Here is a 15,055-nt window from a genome sequence, read left to right as displayed (position 1 = left end):
AGATCTGTCCTCACTCCTGCTCTGTCATCTCGCTTACTACTCACCTTGTTCGTCTTCTCTACCTCCACTCACCAATTTCCTGTCTCTTCGCTCTTTTTTCTTAACCCCTCTGTAGACCTGTGATACATATGCCTCATGTTATTTTACTTTCATGTTTTTTCTTTCCTCTCACTTGGTCGTGTCTCTCTCCAGCTCTCCTTTGCCTACCTGGACACATCCATGGACTTTATTTTCTGCAATGAATAACAACTTTATTTCCTTGTCAATGAATAACGACCTTCCCTTCTTTCAGTGCATATCTTTCTTTGAGAAAGCTGTCATACGTACTCAACATTTGGGTCAGATTTCAAAAGCAAGAAAAGTAATCTCCATGATAAACAAGAAATTTACTTGGTAATAGTTGATGACTGTCTCATGCATCAAGGTGCAACGGAAAGCTCTTATTTCCTTGCCAAGTAGGCAGAGAATTGCATCGATGTTCAAGGCCTGCTGCAGATTTATTATCAAAGAATATACATGTACTCATTCACTTGCAGGCACTTAAAGGGAAAAAATGTAGTAGAATTTTATGAAGGAAAGAAGAGGGGAATGACAGACAACCATCTCCAAATCAATCAGAGCCAAACACTGCCAGACAACAAATTTGCAAAGATTAACCCTGCAAATAAATCCAAAAAAGAGAACATTATGTGCAAAGAATCACTTAACGTTCGTCAGTTCAGAGTTCAGTTGAGTGAAGTTATCCACACCTGTTCAGGAGCTTTATTACTCACATCCTTCATTTACATGTGGAGTAAAAAAAATTTAAGTCATGTCTCCATCTAAGTGTGCAATGTCCAATTCATAATAATTTAATAATAAGTGGCATGTCAAACAGGACAATTCAATATAACCTAAAAATACAATTGTATCAGCATGAATTAATCAGTCTGATGGCCTGGTGGAAGAAGCTGTCCCGGGGCCTGTTGGTCCTGGCTATTAAACTGTGGGACTACTTCCTGGATGGCAGCAGCTGGAACGATTTGTGGCTGAGGTGACTCGGGTCCCTAATGATTCTACCGGCACTTTCTACACACGTGCCTTTGTAAATATCCTGAATATTGGGAAATTCACATCTGCATATGTGCTGGGCTGTCCGCACCACTCTCTGCAGAGTCCTGTGATTGAGGGAAGTACAGATTTCATACCAGGCAGTGATGCAGCAAGTCAGGATGCTCTCATTTGTGTCCCTGCAGAATGTTTTTAGGATTTGGGGACCATGCCAAACTCCTGAACCATCTGAGTTAAAATAGGCACTGTTGTGCTTTTTCACCACACAGTGGGTATGTGCAGACCACGTGAGATCCTCGGTGATGTGGATGCTGAGGAACTTAAAGCTGTTCACCTTCTCAACCCCAGATCCATTGATGTCAATAGGTGTTAGCCTGTCTCCATTCCTCCTGTTGTCCACAACCAGCTCCTTTGTGTTTGTGATATTGAGGGAGAGGTTGTTTTCTTGACACCACTGTGTCAGGGTGATGAGTTCTCTGTAGTCTGCCTCGTTATTATTTCAGATTAGGCCAATCAATGTACTGTCATCAGCAAATTTAATTAGCGGATTAGAGCTGTGGGTGGTGTCACCGTCATGGGTATTCAAGGAGTAAAGCAGGGGCTTAAAACATTGAGGGGCACCTGTATTAAGGGTCAAAGGGTAGAGGTGACGGAGCCCACTCTTTCCACCTGCCAGTGATCTGACAGGAAGTCCAGGATCCAGCTGCACAAGACTAGGTGAAGGTTAAGTCAAACCTGGAGGGAATTATGGTGTTGTATGCCGAATTCTAGTCCAAAAATGGCATTCTAACGTAAGCATCCTTCCTCGGAACATGCTTTGGATGCAGTGAGTGTGTTGTCATGTAAATTGCAAATGGAAGGTTATTTTAAATATTGGATTGATCCATACACCATTTCATCATTAATTCCTTCAACTTCTGAAATCATATATCTAAATAGCTGCTCACAAACAAGAGAAAATCTGCAGATGCTGCAGAACCAAACTGCATAGAAGTCAGGACCGGACCACAAATGACCTCAAGGGACCATTTGTATCAAAGTAATAAGGGGGAATCGAAAGGAGAACAGAAAGCAATACCAGAGAACACAGACTCAAAGGAAAACCTTTTTTGTAAATGGTTCCTCGGCTATACAGAATGGTGAGAGGAGAGTCATCTGTGGGATATATGTGAGGGTAGAAGAACATAGTCATGAAGGTGAAAGCTCACCTCAGGTGTCCCAGAGGAAATAATAGGTAATTTTTAGATCTAATTAATGAACAGCCCTCGGGTAATACTGGCCATGGTAGGGTGACCGTTCTGTGGGATCACACGTATCTGAATATAGAGGAACACTGATTCACACGAGGTATATCAATTGGGCCGGCCACACTAAGCATTTCTCAAATATTGCTTCAATCATTATAAACTGTCTCCAGGAGAATATAGCACTTGGGGAGAGTAGAATCGGAGAGGCACTAGAGGACACAGATAATAGTTTCTTTCAGGGTGCAGGCCCTTTCTGGGCTTTCAAAATGGCTTGAAAATTGGCCACCCCACAAACTTAACTACTGCAATTGAAACTACACCAGGCAGCTCACCAACACATGCTATTGTTGGGTATGGTAGTGAGAAAGGGATATATTTATTAAGATGCCTTTTGTAAAGGCACAATGTTGTCGTTGAGAGCTAGACTTGATAAATGACTATTGGAGGACAAATGTTGCCTCAGCCTTCAGTGGATATTGTGAGGAAGGAGAAATTCACAATCCAACAAACTGACACAGATCGATACTCGAGGGACTCTGCTGTTACCAAGTTGCCACCAGTTCCTCACTTGACTGCAGAATGGACCCGAGTTGTGAAGGAGGGAAGGGAGGTAATCTGTCAAAGGACTAAACATATAGAAGTAATTATGACACACACAGTGATAAGACAAATGAAATATTGCATTACCAAGGCTTGTGGGATAAGTTTTGGAATTGGGAATGAAATGTTGAAATACATTCTTGGGTGGGGATATTATCACAAGCTGCTCTAATATTAATTTTATGTATGCTGATAATTATACTGTTGAATGTGATTCACCCCAGAAGGTGGAAAAGTGAAATTATGCAAAAGGTAGAGGATGATGATTTTCCATGTAAAGAGTTCATGAATTCAGTATCTTTATGTAATACAAGTGTAGCACACCGTTTGGGGTTCAATGACAGTCCTATGGGTGATCAACAGAACGAGAGGAGGAGAACGATCCTAGGATGAATATGTTTAGATCAAGAGGAGGAATCTGATGGGCAGAATGAACTCCAGTCTACAAATAAGTGAATTCAAATGAAGCAAGGACAGAGGAAGCAGACTGACCAATTGTCTTTGTTCTTGCTGTGAGGTTGAAGGAATAGCTGCTGCACTTTGTGAAGCTGTTCTGCATCCTCCATTTTGTGAACTGGTTTTGCTTGGCTGAATCCATGTTTTAAAGTAGAAGCAACTGTAATGCAAGATATCTGCTGGACCAGGGAGAACTTCCGAATATGGAGTTATTTGTGTTGTGTTGTTTGGTATGATCTAATACACAGGTTTGTGAATGGTGAAGTTAATATATGCCCTGAGTGATTTGAGTTGGTTATTGGTTTGGAAACTGATTTAGAATTAAAAGAGCCATAGTTGTCAGTTGCAGAAGACAGCAATGAATGGATGCTTGCTGGGACCAGAGGCAAGTGGATGGTGATATATTTCAGTCAGTTGACCCACATCCAATAAGAGCTAAATGTGACTTTTGAAATGTTGAGGAAACAGGATAAATGCAGAGGCTTCAAATGAGAAGCGGTAACAACTTTCCAGAGACTAACCACCAGGAATGTGTGGTACTCCACAGACTAGTGGAGATTAGATCGGGACAAAGAGAAATACACGGCCAGCATAGGCTCCTTTCCTGGGTACTGTCTGATCGCATTTTCTCCATCTATACTTCTCATAATGTTGTATTCGTCTAACAAATCTCCTCGCAGTCTTCCACTTTCCAAGGAATAAAGTCCTAATCTGTTCAATCTTCTGATCCAGCAACATCCTTGAAAATTTTCCCTGCACTCTTTCAAAGATATTCACTTATTTTACGTAGGTAGGTGAACAAAACAGGTGTCAAGTTAGGCATCACCATTTAACGTCCCGTCTCCTGTACTCAATACTTTGACTTGTGAAGGCCATTGTGTTAAAAGATTTCTTAATGAACTGAGCAAGCTGTGGCACTATTTTAATGAATTATGGGAGAATATCCTCAGGTCCCCTTGTTTTACAGTACTCCTCACTCACTGTATAAGTCCTACCCTGTCTGGTCCTATCAAAGTGCAACATCTGACACTTGTATTTATTATGTTCCATCTGCCATTTTGCAGTCCCGATTCCGTCTGGCGCAGATCCCACTGCAAACCATGATATTCCTCCTCGCTGTCCACTACATCCTGAATCTCAGTGTCATCCATAATTTGCTGATGTAGATAACCACATCATCATCCAGATCATTAATATACATACATGACAGAAAACAATGGACTCAGCACAGATCCCTGCAGCACTCCACTAGTCACAGGCCTCCAGTTAGAGAGGCAACCATCTACTTCCTTTCTCTGGCTTCTCCCACAAAACCAATGTCTAATCCAATTTACCACCACATCTTCAATGCCATCCTCCCATGCAGGAGCTTGTCAAAAGCCTTGTTAAAGTCCAGGTAGACAACATTCACTATCATGCCTTCATTAATCTTCCAGGCAACATCCTGAAAATATCAATATGTTGGTTAGACATGACTTTGTTACAAGGGGATGTGGAGACTGGACCCAAATGCAGGATGCAGGCACTGAAGTACTAGGGGCAGGATAGGAACAACTATAGGAACAAACAAGATGGGGAGACCATGGCATGCATGAGGGATGCAGTGTTCAAGATTACCCTGGGGTTCTGAGACAGTTCAGGGCAAGGCAGGATCATGGCTAGGCTAGAGAATGGGTCCATGGGACAAGGAATGCTGGGAGGATAGCCCCTGTGCAGGCCCCAGAGCTACTGGGCAGGGCCTTGCCTCCCAGACAGGAACACTGGGGCCTGGGCAGGTCACAGTGCACCTGGGCAGGATTCAGGGCAGAACCAATCAGAAGGAAGGGGTAGGAAAGGGTAGAGACACCACCAGGCAACAGCAGTCCAGCCTGCTTACACAACAGAGGCAGGGTATAGGAAGGGAGCTCAGTCCTGTGTGACTCCAAGACTGACTCACAGAACTAGTTTATTAATGGTGGGTACTCCAAGCCAGGGCAAACGGGACAAACAGAACAAAACCAGGAGAACAGCCCAAGCAGGGTAAACATGACACACAGGTTGGAATAGGGTAAACGGGGCAACCAGCACAAACAGGACAACCAGGTCAAAACAGGATAGATAGTCAAAAAGCACAACAGCACAAACAAGGCAAACCAGACAGAACAACAGGACCAGCACATACAAGACAAAACAGAGCAACACCACAATTGGACTTAGTCCCAGCGCCCCTTATATCCACCTGCCAGCTGATAGGCAACAGGTGCGCCTCCTTAAGCCAAGATAATCCTATTTGGGTTTAAGGGTGAAAGGAGGGACAGCTACAAGACCCGGAGTCTGGAGTCTGCGGATCAAGCCCTGGCATGCGGGCTCAGGACCGGACCATAACAGACCTACCACATATATCTGACAATCCTTCATCAGTCCAGATCTATCCAAATGCTCATAAATCCAGTCCCTTAGAATGCCTACCAATAACATTCTCACTACTGATATCAGGGTCACTGGCCTATAATTTCTTGTTTTAGTTTTAAAGCATTTCTTAAACAGCTAGACAACTTTGTCTATCCTCCAATGCTCCAGATGTTTCATTTTGGGAGAGCAAACCTGAGAGGAAAGAGATAAGAGCAATAGGAGCATTGTTGTACATAGAATGGCATGTTTGGGAATACAAAGACACAAATTCAATATTTTCCCATTCATTTCCTCTGGTTTGCTCTCATATCCTAAAGTGCATGTTGTTGGTGTGTTGATGGGGGTGTGGTGCAGTGTGGTAGAATTCAAGAGATTGTGGGGGTACGTGATGACTGTAAGTTGCTGATTACACACACCTGGCCTGATTATAATCTAACAGTGCCACAGTGTGGTGTGCCAGCTGCACAGCCGCTGAGCGACAAGACCTGCATGGCGTGGTGAAGGCGGCCCAGTGAATTGTCAGGATGGAGCTCCCAGGACTGGACACCATCCACTCCAGCAGAATCAGGAGGAAAGCAATCAGCATAACCTGAGACACCACATACTGCGGCCACTCCCTGTTTGACCCGCTGCCATCCAGCAAAAGGTTCAGGACACTAAGAGCCAGAACAAATAGACTGAGGAACAGCTTCTACCCCAGAGCTGTGGCCTCCATCACACCACTCCCACAGGACAGTGACTGAAACTGTGAGCACACACAAGGACTCAAGTACTTGCACTAATGGCACTTTGTGCATTGCTGTGATATTCTGGTGCTGCTGTAACTTAGTTTCTGCTACTTATCTATTTAATATTGTTTTTCTATTACTGTCTTGTTTCTATCTTGATAAAATATTTGATTACATTCTCTCAGAAATTGCATTATGATAGTAATATCCCTGTTTGCTAGGGAAATAGTGGAAATCAAAATGCAAACTATTATCATATTTTCTGGGAAAGTCCCGTTATCAAAGACTATTGGAAGGGGATACACAATGCCCTACAAGACATCTTTAAAGGTGATATACCCTTAGAAATTAAGACAATATATTTTGGGTATATACTTCAAGAATGGTTGAAAAGAGATAAATATTTAATGAATATACTGCTGGTGGCTGGTAAAAACACTCTTACTAGGAAATGGTCATCTAAGGAGAGCCCAACTTTAAATACTTGGATAGAAATTACAATGGACATTTGCAAAATGGAGAAGATAACAGCATCTGTTAATCATAAGTTGGAACAATTTGATTCATACTGGGAAAAATGGTTTAACTACATAAGACCTCATAGACCTGGTTTTATCCTCCGAAATCAATGAATATGTCGTAAAAAAAAGATCACTGCCTACTTGTACATAGTTTTCTCCTTTTGCTTGTTCTTTCTTTCCTGTCTTTTCTATAAGTGTATACCTCAGATAAATATTATATGGAGATTTGTGGCATATAGGACTATATGATATATATGTACAATATCTGAAATAAATCTTATGGAAGTGTTTGATAATGAACTTCAATAAAATATAAATTACAAAGAAAAAGAAAGTAGGGGTTCAGAGATACATATGTGTAGTGCGCTGTAATGTTTTACTGCCAATGTAATGGTTTCTCTGTAGTGGCAATGTTTGGGTTATGACTAGAGATAATGGGGTTTGGAATGCTGCTGTTCTTTCTTGTGAGTCTGGAAGAGAGATTTTTGCAGTATTTTGTTGGCAAGAGAAGAAGAAGGAAGACATGTATGGAGAGAGCTGGTAGACCACTGGACGGAGTGGACTGGGAGTGAGTGTCTGGATGTTGGCGACACTCGGAGGAGCTCGATGGTTAATGAATGGCCATAATAGTGAGTTTCAAAGTGCACTTTTGACTTTTCTCTTATATTCAGCCCATTTTCTTTTGATTTCCTGTACTAATGCTATATTCAGATTAAGTTCAATTAGTAAATTGCATTTGGTGTACTTTCTGATATTTTGCGGTGTGGATTCGTAACCGGCCAACACATCACGCAGTAACCACAGAAACGAGATTTCTCAGTTTGGCAGGGCCAGAAGTTGTCTTCCCCTAGGCGAACATGTACTGACTGAGCCTGAGTGTTACAGAAATGAGACAGCATCTCATAGCACGATGGTCCTCTGATCCTAAAAGCTTATTTAAGTACATAATGGGTTAAAGAGAGTTGACGGTAGATGGAGGACCAATAGAAAATAACGTTGAAGATATTGTAATGAGAGAAGCAGAGATGGCAGAGGAACAAACTGTGTATTTTGCATCAGTCTTCACAGTGGAAGGCACCTGTAGTATACCGGACATTCAAGAGTGTCAGGGAAGTGAGGTTTGTGCAGTGAAAATTACGACTGAGAAGGTGTTCAGGAAGCTTCATGGCTTGAGGGTGGATAAATCTCCTGGTCATGCTGGAATTCACCCTCAGGTTCTGAAGCAATTAGGTTGTGAGAATACAGAGGCATTAATGATGATCTTTAAAGAGTCGATAGATTCTGGCATTGTACCGGATGACTGGAAAATTGCAAATGTTACTCCAGTATTTAAGAAGGGTGGGAGTCAGCAGAAAGGAATCTATAGACCTGTTAGCCTCACCTCAGTGGTTGGGAAGTTGTTGGAATCGATAGTTAGGGATGAGATTATGGAGTACCTGGAGGCACATGACAAGATAGGCCAAAGTCAGCATGGTTTCCTGAAAGGAAAATCCTGCCTGACTAACCTACTGCAATTCTTTGGGGAAATTACAAGCTGGGTAGACAAAGGAGATACAGTAGACATGGTGTAACTGGATTTTCAGAAGGCCTTTGACAAGGTGCAGCATATGAGGCTGCTTAGCAAGATAAGAGCTCATGGAATTACAGAGAAGTTACTAGCATGAGTGGAGTATTTGACAGAAAACAGAGAGTGGGAATAAGGGGATCCTATTCTGGATGGATGCTGGTTACCAGTGAAGTTCCACAGGGGTTGTTGTTGTGACTGCTGATTTTTATGATTTATGTCAGTGATTTGGATTACGGTAATAATGGATTTGAGGATAAATTTGGCCGATGATACAAAGACAGGTGGATGAGTGTGTGGTGTTGAGGAAACAGAGAGCTTGCAGAGAGACTTAGATAGTTTGGGGGAATGGGCAAAGAAGTGATAAATGAAATGCAAGAATATGGAGAGACAAATTACCTTTTGTTTTGAAGAGGATATGTTAGAGGAGACTTCTAGTCTTATCAGACGAGATGCCTTTAAAGCATATATTAGCGGACAAGTTATTTCTTATACTGCATGTATTAAGAGGAAAGCTAATAAAGAAAGAAGTGATTTAGCTAATCAACTGAAACAGTTAGACCAAGGATATGCCTTTGCTCCAGAACCTGTTTTACATAAAAGACGTGTTGAAATTAAAACTAAATATGGTCTTCTTTTAACTTATCCAATTGAAACCCAACTCTTAAAAGATAAAAGCTAATTTTATATTCATGGTGATAAAACAGGTAAAGTATTGGCTGATCAAATTAAAACCTTTAGAGATAAACAACAGGTTAAAGAAATATGCAAAGCTATTTGTGATAGGACAGCTGATTATATAGAAATAAATTATACTTTCAGAGAATTTTACTCTAAACTTTATTGTTCTGAATTTTCTAAGGATGATAATGTAATGAACAATGTTTTAGATCAATTAAACATTCCTACAATTTCTGCCAACAACAGAAAATTGTTGGAACATCCTATTTCTTTTGAGGAAAATATCGAGGCTGTGTGTTTATTATGATTGAGGAAAGCTCCAGGTCCAGATGGATTTTCTAGAGAATTTCACAAGACCTTTTCCTCACTGCTTATACCTCAAATATGTTCAGTTTTTTCAGATTCATTTAAGTTGGACAGACTTCTTCAATCTTTTTTTGAGGCTTCCATTTTGCTCATTGTTAAAAAGAATAAGAATCCAACTGAACGCTCTTCTCTTAGACCAGTTTCTTTACTTAATGTTGATGCTAAGATCTTATCTAAAGTTTTGGCCGATAGGATTGAAAATATTTTACCATCTGTCATTTCTGATAACCAACCGGATTTATCAAAAATTGATATTCTCACTTTAATATTCACTGGTTAATAAATGTTATTTATTCTGCTTCTAACATGGTATCGGAATATGTGGTATCCCTAGATGCTAAGAAAGCTTTTGTCAGAATTGAATAGAATTATTTATTTAAAATATATAAAAAATAATTTTGGACCTGTTTTCTTTCAATGGATTAAATTACCTTACGCTAGGGTTATCTCTAATTTTCATAACTCCAAACCATTTAAGCTTCAACATGGCACTAGACAAGGTTGTCCATTGAGCCTTCTGCTTTTTGATCTGGCCTTAGAACCTTTAGCCATTGCTTTTTGAGAATCTAATGATATCAACAGTATTTTAAGGAGAGACACTAATCATAAAGTCTCGTTGTATGCTCATGTTGCTATTTATTTCTAATGTTGAGACTTCATTACCCCATGTGCTTTTTTTGCTCTCCTGTTTTAGCCAGTTTTCAGGTTATAAATTAAACCTACATAAAAGTGAACTTTCCCCTTTGAACGATTTGATACCAACAAATTCTAACCTTCCTTTTAAAATTGTAAGAAACCAATTTACCTATTTAGGTGTAACAGTCACTAACAATTTTAAGTGTCTATTTAAAGAAAATTTTCTTACTCTATTGAATCATGTAAAAAGAATACTATCAAATTGGTTGCCTCTTTCATTTTCATTAATTGGTCAAATTGACTATTATATCTTCTTATATATGGAAGAACAAGTGTTCGAGATTAAATAAAATTCATCAGAGACATAAAAAGAATGGAGGATTAGCTTGACCAAACTTTGGATTTTATTATTGGGCAGTTAATATAAGAAATCTTACATTTTGATTATATTGTATAAATCATGAGGATTGCCTGATGTGGGATTTTTAAGAAGCTAATTCTGTTAATAAGTTCTCTATTATTTCTCTTCTTGGATCCTCACTTCCTTTGTCTTTGAGTAAGTTAAATAATAATCTGATAGTTAAACACACTATGATGATCTGGATACAATTCTGAAAATATTTTGGCTTATTGACATTTTCACTTTCGAGGCTGATTTTTTCTAATTATTTTTTTAAACCCTCTATGACTGATGTGGCTTTTAAAAAATGGGATAGATTTGGTATTAAATGCTTTCAGGACTTGTTTTTAGTGGGAAGTCTTTTCTTGTTTGAATGATTCTCAACTAAATATAGTTTACCCCAAATGCATTTTTTCGATATCTACAAATAAGACATTTTTATGGTCTCAAATAAGTACATTACCTGGAAGTCCTGATACAAATCTAGTAGATGTATTCTTTAATCTGAAATCATTTTATAATGGATCTGTATCTAATATTTGTAATATGCTGTTGGGAATGAGAAGTGTTCCTTCAGATACAATGAAAAATCTTTGGAAAGAAGATTTACAGACTTCAGTTTCTGAGGAAACTTGCAATCAAATATTTAAATTGGTCCACACTTCAGCGTTATGTGCCCGTCACTCTCCTCTTCAATTTAAAGTGGTCTGTAGGGCCCACATGAGTATGGATAAGTTGTCTCATTTTTATTCAGATCTATCTCCATATTGTGTTAAATGTAATAATGGAGAAGCTTCACTCATTCATATGTTTTGGACTTGTACAAGTCTTGGAAAATATTGGAAAGAAGTATTTCAAAGATTTTCAATACTTTTTAAAGTAAATTTCAAGCCTAATCCTTTGAAGTTTGTGTGAATCCTGTTCTCTATTTTACTTTTAAACTTAACATTCAACCAGTCAATCTTCCATGGTGTTTTTATCTTTCACATGCTTTGTCAAAAAAAAAAATCAAATTCCCGCAAAACCAGATCCTGTTATTCAAAGTGGCATTTGTTCAACCCTTGCCTCTTTTCCACTTAACCCTCACGTGGTTAGCTTGCTCACCAGCTTGGAACAGGCCTTCACAGACTCCTTTCACAGGAGCTATCTTATCACCAATGTTTTCCAAACTAAGCCCATTTTCTGAACTTCCACACAATTCATTAATTTTAAGCAAGTCATTAATTTTATCTTCAGGATCTTTAATTCTGTTAGTTTCCAATTTAACATCTGCAGGTGATCCCTCTTTGTTAAAACAACACTTTGGATTCTGTCTCTCCAAATCACATCCTTGAACAACATCAAGTTGTTTATCCTTAAATTCCAAAACAAACTGTAATTGATTCGCAAGCACTTTGTTAACAAGCCATTGTTCAGTTAACGGTCCCTTCCCTTTTGTCAACAATTTTGGAACCAAACCCGACTTTAAATTTACTTTTTTCAAAAGTTTAGGAACAATACTTTTACTTTTTCCTTCAATAATATTGATCTCACCGGCTTTCATCTCATCGCTAATTTTTAATACAAGTGACTGAGAATTCTCACTTCCTACTGGTGCCAAGTTTAACCCTTTCTTCACTGAACCAAGTCTATCTGACCAAAAAGGACTGCATTCCTTTTCAACTAAATCAGATACCTCAGACTTTTTCTGAGCTTCAACACAAGGTTCAGTACCCTGTGACTCCACAGGTACCTTCACATCCTGAACACAAGCAAACGGGACATCTGCCTCTTCTAGGCTTCCAATACCAGTCCCTCTTTCAAATTCCAAGTTCCCCTGATCCTCCCAGTTACTCTCTGGGCAACTCCCCTTCGGAGTAAACTCAACCTTGTGGGTTAAAATAACCTCGTCTGCTAACCCAGCAGACTCCCTCAAGGTAGCGGCATCCTTTTCATCTAGGACTGCCCTTATATCATCAGGAACACACTTAAATTCTTCAACTGAAAACAGCTCTGTCAAGCCAGACAGATCATCCGTGTCCAACCCTGGACGTTCTAACTGCCCCAACTGTTTCTCATCTTGCCTCTGTGCCTCCATAACCTCCTTCCTCACTCCAAAATGTCCACCTAGGGGTATCTTATGAGTCAGGTTCAAAATCTCGTTCCCTGACAACACAAAATCTGCTTCGTCTCCCTTACTTTCCTTCACTCCACTATCCTCCGTTTTACCCTCCTCTAACCCCTCTTGGTACATGGTCGGTAAAAACGTTTCTGCTAAATCAGCACTGAGCTCATTTAAACGGGTTCCTGTTTCAGCTGCCTTTCTAGACATGATGCGAGTGATTGCGCATGCGGGATAAATCTTAGACTCTATGGGCGGGTCCTCAGCATTTACAGGCTTACTTGTCAGCTTCACTGCGGAATACACATCACCACCTGCCAGATCGTTACCAAGTAGGACGTCCACACCGTCCATCAGTAGTTTCGACCGCACCCCATTTTCGACTGGTCCAGATACCAGGTCACATTTCAGAAACATCCTGTGCAAAGGTACGGCCTCGGTCCCTTTCCCGATACCTCTTAACACAACCTCCCCAGTCTCAGTCTCAGGACCGAAGTCTAACACCTTCCTTAAAATCAATGACTGTCCAGCCCCAGTATCTCTCCAGATCCGCACTGGAACTGGGGTTTCTCCTTCCTTCACAGAAACCGTCCCTTCCAAGATAAACTTGTCACGCCCCTCATGTGCTCTATCTAACTTCGCCTTTCTCATCGATCTGTTGACCGACTCAATGCAACCAGTCGGAGCAAAGCACTTAGATGCTATATGACCAGCTTTCCCACAATTATAACACATAAAGCTGGGAACGTTCCTGCCAGCCTGCTTTTCCTCCTCCTTACCTTTTCCACTAGCTCCTGGCTTGTTCTCTACCTTAGCTGGTGGGCTTTCTCTGCCATCCCTACTGCCTGTCTGGTAACTCTTATTTGAGGAAAACTTTGTCTTGTGGGTTAAGGCATACTCGTCTGCTAACTTGGCAGTCACAGACAGAGTCACTGTCTCCTTCTCGTCATAATACGTCTTCATACCTTCAGGGATTCATCCTTTGAACTGCTCAATCAGCATTAACTGTATCAGTTTATCATAATCTGCAACGACCCCTTTTGAAGCGCACCAACGCTCACAATACATTTGCATCTCACGGGCAAACTCTAAATACGTGCGGTCCCACGGCTTTCTGAAGTTCCGGAACTTCTGCCGGTATGCTTCTGGCACAAACTCATAACTCCTCAGTACAGCCCTTTTCACTTCCTCATAATCCTTAGACTCATCCATGGACAATGCCGAATATGCTTGATGAGCCTTCCCCCTAAGTACGCTCTGTAACAGAACAGCCCATTTTCTCTCAGGCCAGTTCTGATTCACAGCCACTATCTCAAAATGGAGGCAGAACTTATCGACATCCATCTCCTCGAATGGAGGTACTGACGGTATCTCCTGACCAATCTTGAACCCCTCATTTGGGTCTGCTGCCCGGTCTCTTCCCTGCGATGCCTTTAACCTCTCCATTTCCAACTCATGCTGCCTCTCTTTCTCCCTTTCCTCCTTCTGCTTAACAGCTTCTTCTCTCTGCCTTGCAGCTTCTTCTCCTTTATCTGGAACTCATGCTCCCTTTTCTCCTTCTCCGCAGCCAACATTAATCTTTCTATATGTAACTGATCCTCTCCCGCGGCTGGTTTCCTCTCAGGGAACAAGTCCAATGCCCTCGATGGAAACACACCTCCCGGGATACATAATACTCAGCTATTGCTCTCTGTATTTCCAACTCTCTCATCGCCGGTTTCACAGCTGAGAGATTCAATCGTCTCGCAACACTCACCAATTCCAACTTCCTGGCATCCTCTAATGCCCCCGTAATCAGTTCTTTTAAAAATTTGTCAATTTCCATCTCTGCTGGTTTCCTGTCTGGTTGTCCACACAACCAGATCAGATAAGGGACTTTTATCCGAATTCACTGGCCCCACAATTTGGTAATCAAATCTCAAGACGAGGCCCCAATTTGTTACATACCCCGTATCTGTGTGTCAGACCAGCAAAGATAGAAGTATCCGTTGGAGTCTGGTGGTACAATATTCAAAAGTGTTTATTTTTTAAATATGCAAAACAATACCAATACTGCAAATATACATATAACACAAGTTAGCAATAATAAACCTAAAAGTGTAGGAATAATAATAAGGAATAATAAACAAGCTCTATCGATGTCTAGGAGTAAATTAATTGTCATAGGAAAGTATAAAGTTCAGTTCATTTCACGCATGCTGAGGTAGTTATGGTTGTTGTGTGGTAATCGTTGGAGAGAGAGAGAGCGAGCGAGATGTAACAGCTGCAGCAGACAAACCTTCCTGTGGCTTTCTTAATTCGTCGTGTCGTTGCG

General features: G+C 40.7%; 1 long non-coding RNA gene across 1 annotated transcript in view; it reads right to left on the bottom strand.

Annotated features, from left to right (window-relative positions):
- Nucleotides 1–13,802, bottom strand: part of LOC132394950 (uncharacterized) — a 54,825-nt gene extending 41,023 nt beyond the window's left edge. Inside the window, exon 1 of the long non-coding RNA XR_009512458.1 lies at nt 13,707–13,802. This is a non-coding gene — a long non-coding RNA (uncharacterized LOC132394950). The remainder of the gene's footprint in view (nt 1–13,706) is intronic.
- Between the last annotated feature and the right edge of the window lie 1,253 nt (nt 13,803–15,055).

This window comes from Hypanus sabinus, chromosome 6 (genome assembly GCF_030144855.1).
Source record: "Hypanus sabinus isolate sHypSab1 chromosome 6, sHypSab1.hap1, whole genome shotgun sequence".
Classification (NCBI taxonomy): Eukaryota; Metazoa; Chordata; class Chondrichthyes; order Myliobatiformes; family Dasyatidae; genus Hypanus; species Hypanus sabinus.
This window is presented reverse-complemented; position numbering and strand designations above follow the sequence as displayed.